An 18,665-nucleotide genomic window follows, 5' to 3' on the forward strand; every position below is an offset into this window, starting at 1 on the left:
TCTGAATGACTTTGTAACACTTCATCTTGGGTGACCCACTGCCAGCTCAAGTTAAGCACAATCAAGATCAAAACTAAAGTAACTTTAACATCTCTTCCTTAAGCCACTTCTGTTTTAGCATCTCTCTGCTAATTGCTTCTTGTCAATAAGAATCAGAACATTGAGGGTCATCATGTGTACTATATTATATTCCTTACTATATTCCAGACTTGTCAAATCTTGCAGCTTTCTCCCGCCCCCATGGTGGTAAGGCTTTACTTGTCACTTTTTCACTTGGATGTGTCTTCCCCTTTTATCTGAACTGCTTCACTGTATTACAAAAACTTTAAGCTGTTCAAGTGTAACTGACAAAAGTGCTTCTCTTATTCCTCAAAGTACTTTCCAGTGACTCTCCTTAAGCATCTTTCCATGGCAGTCCACTGCTTCATTATGCCTTGTTTTCCTTATTTACATCACTTCTTAAGATCCACTAGAAAAAAACAGTAACACTGACCTCCCTGTCATCACAGGCAACTACTGCTTCTCAGATTAGTCTCTGTCCTGAAGATATTTCATTTCTGTCATCTTCCTTACTTTCACAAACAATACCTATCTTTGCACAGAGGATAATTCCATAGCGAGCATGAGCACACAAACAGTAAAAATGTGTTTGCATCCTGCCAAAATCCTAAAAGCATCATACCAACACTCCTCAAAACCTAGGGGAGTTATATTATTATTCTTCTCTGATAAATCTTCATGGTGATTTGTTTCCTTATAAGGGTTCCGTGAGTGGGACAGAAAGACACTTTCAATTTGTTCACTATTATACAAAAAAAGCTTTACAAATGGAATCCAGGAGGTTCACTCCAGTATTACAGTGCCATATATTATTACTGATGGAATTGCTTGTCTTCAGCACAGTAACTAAGAGTAAGGCCCCAGATCACCAGACACTGAGTCCCGTATTACAAACAGGTGCATGTTCCCTTCAGAGGGGCTAGAATTATTTTAGTAGGGATTGTTTAAAAGCACAGAAAATTAAATATCAAATGACTCAACAAGGACCAAACATGAAATTCCACCAACAATGAATGTATGAAGTCTGTGAAAATCTAATATGAATGTTTCATTTCTCACCACAGTTAAACAAAAAAGGAGCTGTAAGAATGTGCTTTCTTACTTATCAGTAGTAAACAATTCTGAAGCAACAAGCACACAGAGAAATGAGTAAAGTGTATTTGATTTCTGTGAGCTAGTAAAAAATAGTACTTGCCAGGTGACAAACATTGAAGGTTACATTAGAAGTTTGGATTTTTGAGTTCAATAAGATATAGAAGCAACTTCCTCACATGCAAACAGTCCACTTTCTGTTCCACAACAAAAGAGTATTTGGGGGGGATACTGGAGAGGTGTCTCTAGTTTAGCACTTTCCACAGAAAATATAAAGATGAAAATTCATGAAGACTTTTAAGACAGAATTCAAAATATTTCCAAGACACTTCAAATGCATGTAACAGTACACACGATATTGCATTACAATAAAAAATATAGCTCCATGCATAGGGAAGCACACTTTACTTTTATCTTGACAAATATTTACAATACACCCAGCATTCACTAATATTCTTCCAAAAATCTGTATGAGCCAAATCCCCTTATTTTTAGAAATTTCTTATTTTAATGCAACAGAACTCAAACCACAGTAATTTCTTAAAAATACAAGTCCTAAGCAGTTTCCTCAAACTATAAATCTCCTAGCATTCTCCATTCAGTTCGGCCTTTTTTTTTTTTTTTTAGTTGAGTAAGACTCTATATTGTGTCTATTAAGGGGATGAGGAAAAAGATGGGGTTTTATTATCCTTGAAGATAAAGCCAAATGGGCCTAGTTAACAAATGCCATTCACTAATTGGAAATTTGGCACAAAAGCACCATTTGGAACAAATGCTGATTGGCTACGTATTTCAAAGGTTGCCTGAAATTCCTGCTAAACAGCAAAAACATGATGCTACTTACATTCAAAAATATACAGCCTGCACAGTAGGACATCAGACCAGTGAATAAATTCTGCCTAATCCATTCATGAGGGACACAGCTCCCCAGTGTTCAGCCCCAGTAACTAGGTTGGACACTATCAAAGTGTTCAGAAGATCTGAGTATTAGTGTTTCCTGCCCATAGCAACTGCAGAGGCAGTAGGTCAGGGCATCTTTGGAAGCTTTTGTGTCTTGCCCTTCAGAAGGAAAAAATCTCACTCTAAATTATCTAAGAATCATGGCCTGCTTTATTCATTGTTTTTTTCCCCTAAAAGGTTTACAGGGAGAACACTCCTTTCCATATATTCTCAAGGTCTCCTTTCTTTGTTGGAGCCATATCCATTCAGCAACATATAGGAATGCTGTTACCTTTTGAAGAACCTGAGAAGCATAGAGCAGTGCAGAAATACTTTTTATTAATTAATACTTTATTAATGCTACATTAGAATCACAGAATCATTCAGTTTGGAAAAGACCATTAAGATGACTGTCCAACCTTTAAGATCAAGTCCCACCGTTAATGGACTGCCAAATTCAGCACTGCCAAATCCACCACTAAACCAAGTCCCTCAGTGCCACATCTTAAACACCTCCAGGGATGGCAACTTCACCACTTCCCTGGGCAGCCTCTTCTACTGCTTGATGACCCTTTTGATGAAGAAATTTTTCCTAATATCCAATCTAAAACTCCCATGGTGCAATTTGAGACCATTTTCTCCGTTCTATGAGACGGATGAGCAGTAGTAGAAAGTGAGCCTGGAGAATCTTTCAATAAACAAATGTTTCAAGGTGGAGCAACATTGTCTACTCAGGCTAGATTACAAAAAAAAGACCAAACCAAACAAAGAAAACCCCCCAGTAACATAATTGTCAGTGGGAAATATAAAATTAAATTATATACAATTCCTTAAAACAGTTACACAAGCAGTTATTGTGCTTCAGATAGCTACTGTATAAAAGAACTATCTTAACCATTTAAGATTTACTAAAACACGTTTAGCAATCAGCCAGACATAAAACTTAATTGTAGGTTGCTACGTCCTACAGCAACCACAGTCTATTTCAGAATGGCAAGCTTAAGGATTTTGTTATGTGTACACATTCATATGTATACCTATTCTGTATTCACTTGCATAGCTGAAATTTCATTACCATCAATAACAAATTAGAGATAAAACAGAGTGCAAGACTTGCTCAACCACTCAAATACTTAATTGCTCTTTTCTTACATGGAGAAAAAAGTACATTCCAGTCATTCGAATGTTTGTGCCTTTTGCACCAAAGGCTTCTGCACCCTGTTTTTCAGTTTTCAAGTGTTCTTCACTAATCTTATTCAGCAAAAACATCTGTGATAAAAGGCATATTTGTTCCAATGTTTTGCTCATGAAGCTGATTGCAATAGGCATAACAGCTGCCAGCAAATCTAAATTTAAACTGAAAGAATGCGGCAGCATTGAACAAGTCCATATAGAACGCTCAAGGGTCACACTGCCAGACCTCATCCTATACCGGAAGCAGAAAGGCTTCCCACGTGAAGGGCTATGAGAAAATTACACAACTCTAAATTTATCTGATAATTTGTGGCTTTCACTTCTTAACCTTCAATAGGTCCAATTGTTCTGATAATTAATGTATTGTACAACTTTGAGTGATAGATCAGTAAGCTCCGAATAAAAAATATCAACGCTATTTAAACCTCCTCTCTATTAAATCTGCTCAGATAAAAATTCTCTCTGATGTACAGCCTAGATTGGCAAATAATGATTATGTGGAACAATTTCAGAGACCAAATATCATATTCTGCTCTTGCTGCACTGATGGGGCTCCTCTGTTCTCAAAAGAACTTCTGTGTAAAAGGTCTCTCAGCCACTGGGGGCTTTGCCTACAGGGACTGGAGGAGGAAGCCAGATTGATTCCCTGTACAAAATCCTTAAAAAAAAAAAAAAAAAAAAGTAGTTAGAATACAAAGGACGCTTTTATTCTCAAAATAGATTTATGTGTGCCTTCTGTATTGAAGATTAAATATTTCAAAGGGAATTTTCCTTCATATCTCACTCTAATGTTGCTGAAATACTTACAGAACTGTTAGATGGACAACTAATTTGTGGCACCTTCATCCTGGAAAGCAGGTAAGTAAAACTCAGCAGTCAACAACCTTTCCGCTTCTAAGAATTGTATTGCTATATTTCTGAAATTATCAAGAAAGTCTCTTCAATCTCTCAAGTCAGCAGGCAAAGCCAAGCACACAGCTAGGTTGCTGGGAAAATGAAAGCTCTTCAGGGACATCACATAAAATTCAGAGAAATCTGGAACCTTCTGATCCCCAAAAAGTTCACCTAAGATGGGCTATCAGGACCCTGGCAGTTTTCCAAAAGAAAAGCTACAGAAATACTAATATAAAGTTATGTGTTAATCAGTTCTAAAGGAAAGACCATTTTCAAAATGAATCCTTTCCCCCCAGACCTATTAAATTTACCCTTCTTACATACATCTGTGTATGGAGCTGTTTTTACTTCCTGTTCAGTTACTTTCTCCTTCATGCTTTCCTGCCTGAGGGCATGCTGCCTTGAGCTACTGATTTCTTCAGACAGGTTTTCAGAAGTGACACAAACCATACCTGTATGAATGTGATGATACCTTTTAAGTGTTTGATGCTCTAGGGCAAATTAAAATAATTTTTGCACTTAAGGTTATTTCTGGATTTTCCTAACTTCCCTTTACACACCTGCCTTCGCTTCCTTTCACTAAGCTCAACTGTGCATTTCTATAATTTTATGTGTCTGTTTACATTTTTGAATGATGAATACAGTACAATATAGAAAAATACTGTGGAAACACTAACTTCAAGATACAGAACAATAAGGATACATGCTTGGGTTTTTTATGATTAAGATGCACACAACATGGGAGAAAAAGGAACTCAAAGAGGTGGTACCATGAAAAAATAATGTAACACAACCGTTACCTTATTTAATATATTTGACTATCTGATTTTTCAAAGGCAAAGTCAAAGCAGCTCAGAAATAGGCTACATTACCTATTATAATAGGTTTTGATCTTTCAGATAGTGAAATCATAAATTTGGCTTTTAATTTGCAATCAACTCGTTGATCTTGCATAGTGATAATGTTCATTGTATAAAAGAAAACAAATACCTGAAGTCCTGTCTCTTTTTCAAGAGTTCCTGCATCAGTTCTAGGAGTATTGTTCTGAGCTAGGCAGGACAGGACAGGAGCCCTTGTATCAATAAGGTCTTCCAAACACTAATTTATGGAAATATTTAGCAGATGAAGAAACCTGAGCTAGTTCTTAGGACTGAAAGCCATGAGCTGTATCAGCATGGTGCTTCACCCAAGACAAGAGAGAGAAATTGGAAGGGGAAAAAAGAGGAATTTATCTGAAGAAAAGGTATGGGGCAAAAAGGTTTTGGAAAGGGTTGCACACTACTGCAGAAGTTTTAAAGTGCAGTAGCCCAGAAAGCCTAATATGAAAACTCTTGCAGCTTTGTTTTGTTTCTAGTAAAAGCAAATAGTTTTGTATTGTACTTCTCATTAAAAAAAAAAAAAAACAAAACAAAAAAACAAACACCAAAAAATGCCACAAAACCAACCCAACTAAACCCAACTTAAAACAGCACCTAGTTGGTTTTAACACCAAAGTGTAATTTGGGGTTGCTCCAATGATTACATTTTCCTGATTCATAATGCCTACAGCTTCTCCACCTTGAAACCAATAATGATGCTGAGCAACACCAAATTTCACAAACAGGCTGTTTGACAAGACTGTACTGGTGACACATGGTACAGAACTGGCACCTGAATGGCCAGACAGGCTGTCTTAATTGACATCTGCTCCTATTTCAGCACATGAATTATCCTCTTGGGTTATCCCACCTTCAGCTGCTTCAGAGCAGATGCCAGCTTATCATTTATCTATTCTACCATTTCCACCTTGTGAGGTGGAGGAAGTGAACTGCACTTCTTGTATCCCAAACACCTGCTTCAAGCAGTAGTCAGTTCCTGATGCCATTCATTTGCATTCAGTTTGGCACTATCTGCAACAGTGGTTGTATCTGCACATCACAGTGACCATGAATGTCAAAATAGTTTACACACACAGGTATTAGGACACATTTAATTTCTTCACAGAAAAGTACTAACTTCAAAATCCACTAACTCTATGACTCCCTTGGAAAATGTAACCAACTTGTGCCTGTTCATAGAAGAGTATTTCCTGACAGTGCTTCCTGACTGCTAAATGCTAGGTTTCAGACTGGGTTCCATGAGACTGAGATGTCTCATGCCATGAAATCCACGAAAAATTACAGACCAGAATAGGTAACTTAGAGATCCTTCCTCCCAGTGTGGTTGCACCTTTTGAGACTGGATACAGCTGTGGTGGTTTTGATCCTGGCTGTATTTCAAACACCCACTGAAATCTGCTTTTCCCCCCTTCTCTCACCTCTGCTCTTGTCAGAAGAGAGGAAAAAAAATAGGAAGAGAATTCCTGAGTAGAGATAAGAGCTGGGAGAAGTCACTTACTGATCACAGGTGAAACAGACTCAAAGGGAATAGAACTTAAATTTATTGTTAACTAACTTAAACTAAAAGCTGAATTTATTGCTAACAGAATAAGAACTAAAGACTAAAAGAATAAAACAGTCTTAAAGCACAACACCTTCCCTCCACCCTCTCCTTTCCCTCCATGTTCTCCCTCCTTTCCCCAGCAGTGCAGGGGATGGGGAAGGGGGGTCAGTTGTTGTTTGAGTCCATGCTTCGGCAGCAGCTCTTGCCACTCTGCTGTCCTGTGAGTTACTTCTCCATGGGCTGCAAGGGGACAACTTGCTTCACCATGGTCTTCACCACGGATTACAGGGGGCCACATCTCTGAGTCCCTTCCCTGTTCCCATGGGCGTCCCTCTCATGGGAGACAGTCCTTGATAGACCTCTCCAGCGCGAGTCCATCCTCGGGCCACAGTTCTTCCCTAATCTGCTGTCCCTTGGGTCATGAATGAGCTGCACCAGTATGGATCCCCCACAGGGCGACAAGTCCTATCTGGGACAACTTACTCCAGCATAGGTTTCTCTCTCCATAGGCCACAGGTCTCCAGCAGGATTCTGCTTTATCTTAGGCCTCCCACAGAGTCTCAATCTCCTCATCCATCCACCTGCTCCAGTATAGGCTACTCCATGAGCTGCAGGTGGTGGTCTTCTCACCTCAGTAATCTTCCACAGGTGGCAGGGGTCTCAGTTTTAAGTCTTTCCCCTGCTGGATAGGGAGACGGGGGTCCCTGGGCCTCTCCTCCCCACTCCTTCTACACTGACCTTGGAGTCTACACTGGAGCTATCTCATGTTCTCCTCTGCTCTCTTCTCTGGCTGGAATTTCTTCTGTGACACAGCTTTCTCTTCCCATATTCTTAAATATGTTATCACAGAAGCACATACCATTGGCTAGTAGTAGGAAGTCCATCCTGGAGCTCACTATCATTGGCTTTTTCATAGAACAGCAGCCTCTAACCGAAATCTTGTAGCCTCTAACCGAAATCATCTCTATGGCCCCCTATTACCAAAAATGCAGCCACTTGAACCCATGACAACAGCTTAATCTGTTTTCTTAGAGTTACCTTTTCAGAAAACACTGCAGTTAGAGCTATCCAGGATGTGTAAGACCTGGGCTCAGCTTCACCCTTGGCCTTATGCATTTAATACGCATTAAGGGGAAGGGGATGTACTTCTGAGTGACAGAGAAACACCAGGAAATACTAGCACTTGAGAAAACAACAGGAAAATATCCGTAAATTTTCCCAAAGATATTAGGGAGGGCTCACCCAAAAAGTGATGCAGCACATAGCCCAGCTGAAGTGCCTCTACACCAATGCACACAGCATGGGAAACAAGCAAGTGGAATTGGAAACCATGGTGCAACTAAAAAAATATGACCTATCATGGAAACACGGTGGGACAAAACTGTAATACTGCAATCAAAGGCTGCAAGCTTTTCAGAAGAGACATGCAGTGAAGGAGGGGCAGCGGTGTTGCGCTCTGTGTTAAAGAAGGGATAGATTGTGAAAAGCTGCCTCTGAGAAACAGCCATGAACAGGTTGAGAGCCTGTGGGTAAAAATCAAGGAACAGGACCAATAAAAGACACCTGGTTGTAGGGGTCTGACCAGGGGGAGCTCAAGAACAAGGCCTCCTGCTTCAGGTACAAAAAGCATCACACTTACAAGCTCTCATCCTGATGGAGAACTTGAAATACCCAGACATCTGCTGAAAAGCAACACAGCTGGCTATAAGAAATACAGGAGACTCCTGGACTACATCAGTGACAATGTTCTGGTCCGGGTATTGGACATAAGAACCAGATGAGAAAGGTTACTGGACCTCGTGCTCACCAAAGGGGATTTGCTTGCTATTCGGGTTAAGACTTGAGGCAGTCTGGGCTGTTGTGACCACGCCTTGGTTGAGTTTGGGATCTCAAGGAATACAGGACTGGCAAGAATCAAAGTCAGGACCCAAAACTTGGGAAGAGGACACCTGAAGTGAAAAGAAGCATGAACTATGGAACAGTAACAGCAGATAAAACACATAATAATGGGACGGTATACCTGAAAATAATTTTGTGACCCATGTAACACAACCGTATGAAGATTAAAGCAAAATTTGGGGACAAGCCTTTAAAATTGCTAAGGTAAAAGCCGCTGATAGACATAACTGCAGCATAAAGCAGTGGAGCCTCAGGAGAGGAAGCACTTGTGCATTACTCCTGGACCTAGAATGAAGTAAGCTGTGTGGTGCACCCCAGTTTGGAGCAGGGGAAACTCCATCCCATGCTGAGCAACAGGAGCCAACTTGAGTGCCCTCCTCCTCTCGTTATTTCACTGTTATCTGGGGTTTTGTTTAGTATTTATTGGTAAAGCAATAACCTCACTTAATACAGTAGGTGAATTAAGCAAGGATTTGTCTGCCTCCTTCACACACCAGCAGCCACAGTGATCAGTCACAGCTGTCAGAGCGCACTGGGACAGCAGTTGGTACTCTGCCTGTGGGCACTTCAAAGCACCGAGAGCTGTGAATCCATCCCCACACGCTGGTGCCAGGGCTGCCCTGGCAATCCAACATACAAGCTGAGTCAGTTCTTCTAAAAATATCAGTGTCAGTGTTTCCTTGAAGAACTCTGGAGAAGATTCTAAACATTAGGATGGTTAAGGATAAAGACAGCGGTCTAGTAATATACCTGACAATTTTCTAGTTGCAAATAAAGAACACATATTGAAACACCAAGTGCCAGAATACTTTTATTTAAATCCCCCATATAGATAACCTTAGCACTTTTTTCCTTGAAATAGCAACATCCTCGTTTTCATTTATTGTAATTTTAAATACATACATTGAAAGGATTCCCAAGAAAACTGGTACTATAGATTGTCTCCAAGTACTATGGAACTTCAGCTATTCACTATTTTCCAAGTAAGTTGCTTCTTTGGTATCCACATTACACAGAAAAATGTGACTTGGAAAACCACTACTGATAAATATGGAACTCGTAAAATAACAGCAATACTGTCATCATATTTATGACAAGCTACCAAACCCAAATCTCACTGAATAAAAAGAATATTCTTTCTAAAATTGACAAGCATTCACGGAGTTCTGTCAAAGCTGACATTATTTCCTGCCCATGTTCTTCCAATGCACTTTTGAGAAGATATACTGTTAGCAATCCACTTGGAAGCAGAAATCTGAATTTAACAAAGAAAATAATAAGCAAAAGGCACCTTCTGGAACTAAAGAATACTTAAGGACGAAGATGTGAAAGCCTGGAAGAAGGGATGGTATTTTTAGTGGCTAAGAATGGGTGGTGATGGGGCAAAGAATGGAATATGAATTTATGAGAGGACAAGAGAATAGATAATAATTGAAATAATGTAAACCTTCTAAATTATCTCCTGAACCAATTTTCATCAAGCTAACAATGAAGAGAGGGCATTAATCTCAGGCCCAAAAGAATAATTAGGCACAATTGCCAGATCTCCACTGGAAGTCTGACACCCAAGTATCCAGGTTTAACCACTAAGCTTCAGTATTATTCATAAACAATTTAGAAGCCACCTATGGATTTGCTGTGATAGAAGTATTTAATGATATGTTTGAATGCATTTTTAAAATTCATTACATTATTAACCATTCTTGAAACTCTTGAAATTTCAATTCATGCCAACTTACACTTATGTTAAATAACACAAAAAAAATTATGAAAAGTTATAGCTTGTGTACCTTGTGTACAAAAGCCTCATCCGTTTCCCTATATTACTGTGAAGGTGATGAGGTACTGGGAAAAGTTGCCCAGAGTAGGTGGGGATACCCCATCCCTGGAAGTGTTCAAGACCCGGTTGGATGGAGCTCTGAGCAACCTGGTCTAGTGAAGGGTGTCCCAGCCCTGAGTAGGTGGGCTGGAACTTAATGATCTCTAAGGTCCCTTTCAACCCAAATCATTATATCATTCCATAGTATTATTACCAATATAATTCCACTAAAGTTCTTGTGCTTGCCTCAAAATAACACGGACTTGTAGGTCTTATAACACCTGGGTATCAATCACACGGAACGAGACGCTTATGACAGACATACTCTTAATGCCACATCAGAGTTAGAAACTTAATTGTGCAACAGCAGCTCTTGCAGCAGCAGGGAACCTGTCTGTAACTGGGACACCATCCCAAGAGAGGTTGCACAAAGGCTTTTTCCTCCAAATATCATACAGCGGAGAAAGAACAAAGAAAGGCTTTCTTCAGCCTAAAAAGGGCTCGCTAGCATTACGATCTGCAGGTCACCGGATCTTTCCCAAACCCTCCAAATAGCTGGAGGCATACTTTCCAAAAAAAGTGCTGCTTTTCCCGATCCTTCTCTTGGAAGTAGCACTATTTCACACACAAAAAACCAACCAAACAAACAAAGACAAAAAAAACCCAAAACCAACAAACAAAAAAAAAAAACCCAAATCAACCACGGGTCGTGTCCACACCCTTGTGCTCAAGGGCACAGCACACGGGCAGGCGGGACAAGGCGGGGGCCGGCACGTCCCGCCGGGCGGGGCGCAGGCGAAGCGCGGGGGACTCGGGACACCTCCCGGGGCAGACGCGCCCCTGGCGGCGCCCCCGTGGCGGGGCCGGGGAGCGCCCGCCCCGCCGTGCCGGCAGCGGGACAAGGTTGAGGGGAAGGAGGAGGCGGCGGCTGCGGGAGCGGTGGCGCCTCACCGAGCAGAGGCGGCCGATGGGGGGGGGCCGGCCGGGCCTTCCCGCCCTCTTGGCCCACAATGGAGGCGCGCGCGCGCCTAACGGCCCCGGCCCCGCCCCATCCCGGGGCTCTCGCGCGGCCGCGGTGCACGGCGAGGGGCGGGGCGCGCGCCCGGGCCAGCGCCCCGAGGTGCGCGCGCAACTCATCCCTCCCCGCCCCCTCTCCTTTTTCCCTTTCCGCTCGCGCTGCTGTGACGTCACCGCTCCGGGCGCGGCCGCGCGGAGAGGGCGGGGGCGGCGGCCGCCGGCGGCTCGCGGGGCGGCAGCGCCACCTGGCGGGTGGCGCCTCGCGGGCCGAGCGCGCCCTCTGGCGGCCCGGGGGGGGCAGCGTCGCCCTCCGCGCAGCGCGCGGAGTCCCCGCGCCGCGGTCGGCGCTGAGGGGCGGTGTGAGCGGAGCAGCCGCAGCAGGCGGGGAGCGGCTCCCCCAGCGGGCGAGGCTGAGCCCCGGAGCAGCCGCCCGCCTGCCCTTCGTAGCACCCCCACCAGGGGCGGGGGCCCTAGACTGTGAGGTGCCGCAGAGCTCGCCCTGCCGCGGGCCCGCCCCGGGAGCCTCTCCCATGGTATGAGAACTGTCACAGCGAGGGCTGTCTTTGCCCCTCCATAACGGGACTCTTCCATAGCGCCCTGCCTCAGTTTCCTCATATGCCAGACCTGCCCCATGCCTTGGCTGGGCGTGCGGAGCCCGCTGCTGATGCCTTGGCTGCACACGGTAGACAAGGCTTAAAAGTAATCGAAACACAATCAGATTTTCCAGTCATAGGCTCCTCAGTACAAGGGAGACACGATGCTCCTGGAGCAGACCCAGGAGGGCTACAAAGCTGATCAAAAGACTGGAGCATCTCTCTTGTGAGGAAAAGCTGAGAGAGCTGGGCTTATTCAGCCTTGCAAAGAGACGACTGAGAGGGGACCTTATACCTGTAAATGTCTAAAGGGAGGATGTCAAGAATATACAACCAGGCTCTCCTCAGTGGTGCCGAGTAATAGGACAAAGGGACACTGCAGAAACTGACGCACAGGAAGTTCCACCTGGACACAAGGATGAACTTCTTTACTGTGCGGGTGACCATGCGCTGGAACAGATCCCAGAGAGGTTGTGGAGTCTCCCTTGCTGGAAATATTTTTAGAAATATTTCCGCAATTGCGCACATTGGTGGGAAGTTCCTGCTTTGACATTCAAGACTACAGTTACTGCCACACAAGTATTGCACTTAAAATTGGCTAACTGCACCTCTAAATAGCTACACACGTCTGAAAATTAAATCTGAAATTTTCTACACAGTCAATCTGCCCCTCTGTCATAGCTGACAGATGTCAGTAAGTCGTGCTCAGTCGAGACTGATTCTGTTCAACTTCAGGAATAAAATTATGTCAAATCTGAGATATTGTTAGATTGCCTTGATTTCAGTAGTTTTTTGAATAATGGGAACTTCATGGATAATGTCAGACAGTTATCAATGTAAAGTTTATCCAAATTCTCAAAGTTGGGCAGAACTGTCTGTCAGAAGCGCACGATTCTGGAATAATTTCTGTTTGAACCATTTGACTGTACCACAGTTTGCCTTTGGTCAGTTGTTGACTTTTGTTAGCAGTGAGACAGCCCAAGCTCAGCTTTCATATTTGAACTCAAAAGAGACTCCAGACAAGAGAGAAAATTTTTCAAAGTCCTAGCCTTCATCACAGCTCAAGAGAGGAACGTCTAAAATTAAGCATTTCTGAAAACATGTAAGACTTGCTTTCTTGGTTGGACATATTACAATGAGCCTGAATGGGCAGATTTGGACAGTCTCATCTTTTATCTTTCTGATGATACAAAAGGTTTTTTCTTCAAAGTCCACTATGGAGGCATGAAAGGGAAGAACATGGGTACGGAGGAAGAATAGAAATCCTGGATGCTAAAAGCCAAAGTCAGGCTATAATTGCAGTTCCTTTAATTACCAAGAGTGAAGCCTGGCAATGCATCAGATCCAGATGTGGAGGATCAGCCTCCTATCTTGACATCATGACACTCAGGAGAAAATCAAAGCTTTGAAGAATGAATTTGAATCACATTACAGCACTCCTGGTGGTGGGGAAACAATTTTGTTTGTGGTCCTTTGTTGTTTAGTTCAATACAAATGAGAATAAATAATATTCCAATTGCTATCCTTCCTTAATAAATAAAACTGAAACATATTGCTCCACATCAATCAAAATATTTTTAAATACCTTTCAAAAATCAGTTTCTTAATTTTTTATTCCAGATGATCTAGTTTTCTAATTTCATTTCCTTTTTGTAATACATCCTTCCTAACTTTTCATCATTGGAATTTATAGTTTAATTACCATGCTAAATATACATTTTCCTCCAAATCTCTCCTATTATATTTTAGTAGTAGTTATAGGTAAAGTAGTTATACCCTAAGTGCTTCTTTTATATTTTCTCCTTTTTTTTTTTTTCTTGGTGTTTTAAGAGGACAAAGCCATACTGTTCTGGCTTTGTGTTGCTCAGCTGCTGTGACATGTCTCCATTGACTTTTGAAAGAACTGATACCATCATGCCACTTTGAAAGATGGCAAGAAATCGAAGAGATCAAAGTTTAATCAAAATTTGTGGCTGTATAGACACAGGAGCCTCAAATGATGCCCCACTATAAGGTAAGGATAACATCCCATATTGTTTCTGAGCAGCTACTGCTGAGCATACATGTGCTAATTGTTCGGGGGTGGAAAGATATCAATAGGTAAAGCACCTGTTGCCCATTGCCAGAATCATGGAGTGGGGTTGGGGACATTCTGGGGGAAGCGAAGTAGAGGAGACATGGGCAGGTGTGGAGAAAATAGTGGGAAGTGGAAGTTGGAGATCATTCAAGAACAGGAGAGGACTCGGCTGTGGTGCAAAGCAGTGAGAGGTGTGGCATGGGGAGCAGGAGGTGAAAGGGGTGAGGCAGGAGGAGTTAATGCTTCAGAATGTGAAGTTCATAATCTTAAATCTGAGAAACATTTTAGAACAATTCTTTGCTTTTCTGAGGTAATCGTCATGGGTGATTAGGTGAATTTTGTAGAAGCAGTAGGACAATAAATTTTCACCTCCTACCCTGAGACACTTGATTTTAAAAATTACACTTTTTTTTCCATCGTCAAGAGTAACTGAAGAAAAATACATTATGAGGGAGGTGGTGGGTTGTCCAGGCCTTTTTTTGTAGGCTTTTATAGGATTTGTGTCCCTCATGCCACATGCTGTTTTATTTTTTCATAAGCAGGAAAGGGTTTTTTTAACAGCTTCTTTAACAGGTGTAAGCCCTGCCAAGTTGTTCCTTACAGAGCCTGGATGAGTGCAGTGAACTCCATTGGACACCTGTCTCTAGAGGACAAGGATCAAGACAGGGATGTAGTTAGTCTTTTTATAAATGTCAGGCAGGAGGAAGTGTTGTGGGTTAAAAATAGTCATATAAAAGAAAATAAGTATATGTTGCAGAATTGCAGCAGATAAGGGCATTATTGAAAATCTTCTCTGGTGAAAAAGAAAACATTGGGAATGAAGAAGTAAACAAAAGATCTCTGTAACTAAAGATACAGTGTAACACAAATAATAAATTATATTTTTTAAGCTTTGACTCAGCCAAAGTTGAGAGGTGGAATTAGGTTTGAGTATGCAGTTGAAATCAGAAATATCATTATGCTTGGTCTCCAGGTATTATTTATAATACATGTATATTGTTCAGTTTTAATGTATTGTCTCCTCTGTTTTGAAAGGGCTTATGAGTTGCAGCAATTCCATTATAAAAAGCTTGTCAAAATGACATGAGGACACTGATCATAGCAATAAATAAATCTCCTTGTATAATTTTTTGGAAGTGAGAAAGATGAGTGAAGAGGCACATTCTTTTTTTCATTTTCTAAATCTCTTAAATGCCTGCACTTAATCAGATGGGATCTCCCTCTAGAGCTCTTCAAAGACATCAGTGTCTTTTCCTCTGACTGTATAAGAAATTTATGTGCTTCATTTGACAGACTTCTTTCTTTATAATGTGGAAACTGGATACGTTCCTTAACTCACAGATCCAGATAGTATTCTGCTGATGTCTTAACTTTGTGTTAAGACCTACTCTGCACAATCTCCACTCCCACTCCTTCTTGTCTTCCTCCTACATCCCCAGTTTCTCTGGAAGAAAATTGTAAGAGCTGCAAGCCTACTTCACCAAGCCCCATGGATGATCATTAGCCATAGATATTTAAATATCTAAGTTCTAGATGATAATTAATTGCCTAAATTATAGAGGTCAGGTTTCACTCCTCCTTCCCTGATAAAACTGGCAAAAGATTTCAACCTGGAGAAGCAAAGAGTCTTATAGATAAAATTTTGAACAGGACTCGGGCTCTGTCAATGCCACTTCTTGCAAGTCACCTCTCTGGGTTCCTAGTTTTTTTCCCACTACCTTTTTTTTCATAAACTGAAATACACATTCCTGCTACCTGCCTAAGCTAAAAGCCACAGTATCAGGTGTGCTACTATAATAATCTGCTGTAGTTTATGCTCTGTCTTTTACTTCTAAATGCCAAGAATAGCCATGGCAAATATAGAAATTAAGAAGCTGAAGGAATTGTGTAGAATTTAAATGGTATATTTAGGATCATCACTTAATGCACAAGAACAATCATCTGTCTGCTTTCAAAGAGTCCTTAAGCCCTTATTACTTTATGTAGTATGTAGTCTTATATTTTTAATTATTATTGCTAGTTATCTATTCGAAGTTTTCAGAATTTGAACTACATTTCATTTTTCAGAGGTCAGAAACAGGCATAAATGCCATGTGAGTGATCAAAACAACTTTCAGAAACTTAACTATTCATGGTACTTGTAACTATTCATGGTATTTGTAAATAGCTGAAGCCCTGTCTTGCTAGAATAAATTAAAAAAAAGGAAGTGTGAAGTAAATGTTGTATTATTGCTGCATAATAATGACTGCATAATATTTTGCTCCTCCTGGACATCTTACTTTACAAAGACTCTTATGTGGCTTTTTAAATCATAAACAGAAACAGAATAATGATTAGAGATTTTAGCATGTCTCTTTTAGCACGGGAAGAAGATAGCTCAGTTAAAAAACCTAATGTACATTCTGTTAAATAAATCAGTTTGATCTCAGTTTCTGAAGAAAAGCTGCTTTGATAAAGCAGTCTTAGGCATCGTTCTTGAAGGAAAAGAATTGCTTCTGTCTTCCCACAGCTTGTAAACATGTTGCTAGTACGATAGAAGTACAACACATAGGTTGGAAAATGAGGCCTAGAGCTCAAAAAAAAATCTATCTTGCTGTGAGAGTATGATGGTCACTAAATAGCAACAGAGGACAGTTACTAGAACCTTGAAGTTCAGGCATGTTCCCTGTCCCTTGCTTCAGATATCTTCTGCTGGAATGAGACAGGCTGAGGGATCTGTAGCAGCTATTTTTATAACATACAGTACTTCAAAACACAAATGCACTAAAGATGTTCTGAGGCAGGTGAAGGTGAAAACATTAGCCAGTCCCAGGGTTTCACTTCTCAAACAGAGACTTAGCCTAACCGTTATTGACCTCAAGTTCTAATGCACATTATATTTTGGAGTTCTTTAGTGTTATTTGCACTTACCCTGCTTTTTTGTGAAGTACCGTAACTGAAAGTATTCAATAATTCTGTTTATCCTTGTTAAGGTATTTAGTAAGTTTTATTTATAAAAGTAATGGTTATTAAAAAGAACAGGAAAACATTATTGTTTGAAACTCCTATTAAAATTTATCAGAAAGAGGGAAAAAACCCTGCTGTGACATGATTATCAGCAGTGATAACTCTATTCACAAGTATTTCAGTTACCTGTGATATGGCATATTTTAGAAAAACACCATCAACCACAATAATCCAAATAAAAAGATCTATTGACATAACTGTGGCAAATAACTGAAAACAAACAATTTCTAGCCTAATTCAAGGGGACTAGGATTTCATCTAGTCCATCCAGTTACATACCTCAAACAAGTGTATTTTGAAGTGCAAGAGACTTAAAAATAACAATAATAAACAAAATCTTCCTAGTGAAATGCATTGTGATGTAGAACTGCAAGATTTGCAGGTTTAAGGGGCATCTCTAGATATCCTTACAAAGAAAGCTTTATATGTACTTGGGCTATATTCAGACATTCCAGGATAAATGTTGGAAGGATCATAGCTTGTATTAAAATAGTTTGTCTTAAGAAACTTTAAAAAGTGAGAAACTCTCCCAAATGCTCTCTGATCCTGCTCGCTTCTCTATAGTCCTGTTGTGATATTGCCACCCTTAAAAAAACAAACCAACCAAAACAACAACAAGGGGAAATGGGCTGCAGAACGCTTAGAGGGGCAATGTGCTTAAACTGATCAATATACAGTTTAACCCTGCTGGAAAAAACCTGGATAGACAAAAGACACCAACCTAATTGCAACCCAACCAATATATGTTTAAATTTAAAATTTAAAATGCCAAAGTGATAGCAATTTCATTTGTAATCTAAGTGATAACTGATTTCATTTAATTGATATTTGTCAATTCATCAAACTTGAGTTACTTTTCAAAGACAGCTTAATTTTGACAACCTTCCTCTGGGGAAAATACCTTTACCTGCCAGTTAGGCTATGCAAGTTCCTTAGTAGCCCACCTAGCAAGCTGCTGGAGGCTCCTAATGTATTACACCCAGGCTAAGGAAGCATTCACTGCCATGGAGAATTTTGGATCTTTGGGGGGTTTGTTTGTTTCTGAACTGTAACCCAAATTAAAAAAAAAAAAATTACTTCCTTTTCAAAATGGAATGCTTTTATTTGCCATGCTGTATCTAGAAGATTATTTTTTATATATTACTGTCAATTTTAAATTGGATGCATAAACAAAATTTTTCTGTTAATTTTGTAGTTTCTGACCTTGTACTTGCTGCTCTTACACATTTATTTTAATTTATGTTGGCATTACATGCTGTGTGTCCCAAGCTGTTTGTGTGACACTCCTTAGCATTTGCAACTATTTGAACACAATTTCCAAATAAGAAAAACACCCATCAAGAATGTCTAGTCTTTTTTTTAGCCAAGATATCTTAATTCGATTTAATGCAACTGAAATTCATCTTCTAAAGAACTTTATAATAGGAAACATTGCAAACAAGAGGCGATCTGAGATAAAAACTGTGAATGTGTACATTCTAACTTATAGCAATTCTTACTATTTTAGCTTTTGCTTTTATTTATTTATTTGTATTCATGATAAATTCTGTTACTTGAAGTTTTCTATGAGAACATTGAAGTGGCAAATTTAGTTATCTGCCTATCATTCACATACAGAATGCAGGCTTTGTCATGTCTGAAAAGTTTGGTTTC

At 40.6% G+C, this 18,665-nt stretch overlaps 1 protein-coding gene across 1 annotated transcript in view; it reads right to left on the reverse strand.

Annotated features, from left to right (window-relative positions):
- Positions 1-18,665, reverse strand: part of LOC114068538 — a 126,587-nt gene that overhangs the window by 55,243 nt on the left and 52,679 nt on the right. The window lies entirely within an intron of this gene.

This window comes from Empidonax traillii, unplaced genomic scaffold (assembly GCF_003031625.1).
Source record: "Empidonax traillii isolate 1590-97213 ecotype Southwest subspecies unplaced genomic scaffold, ASM303162v1 scaffold1082:size189471, whole genome shotgun sequence".
NCBI classification, from domain to species: Eukaryota; Metazoa; Chordata; class Aves; order Passeriformes; family Tyrannidae; genus Empidonax; species Empidonax traillii.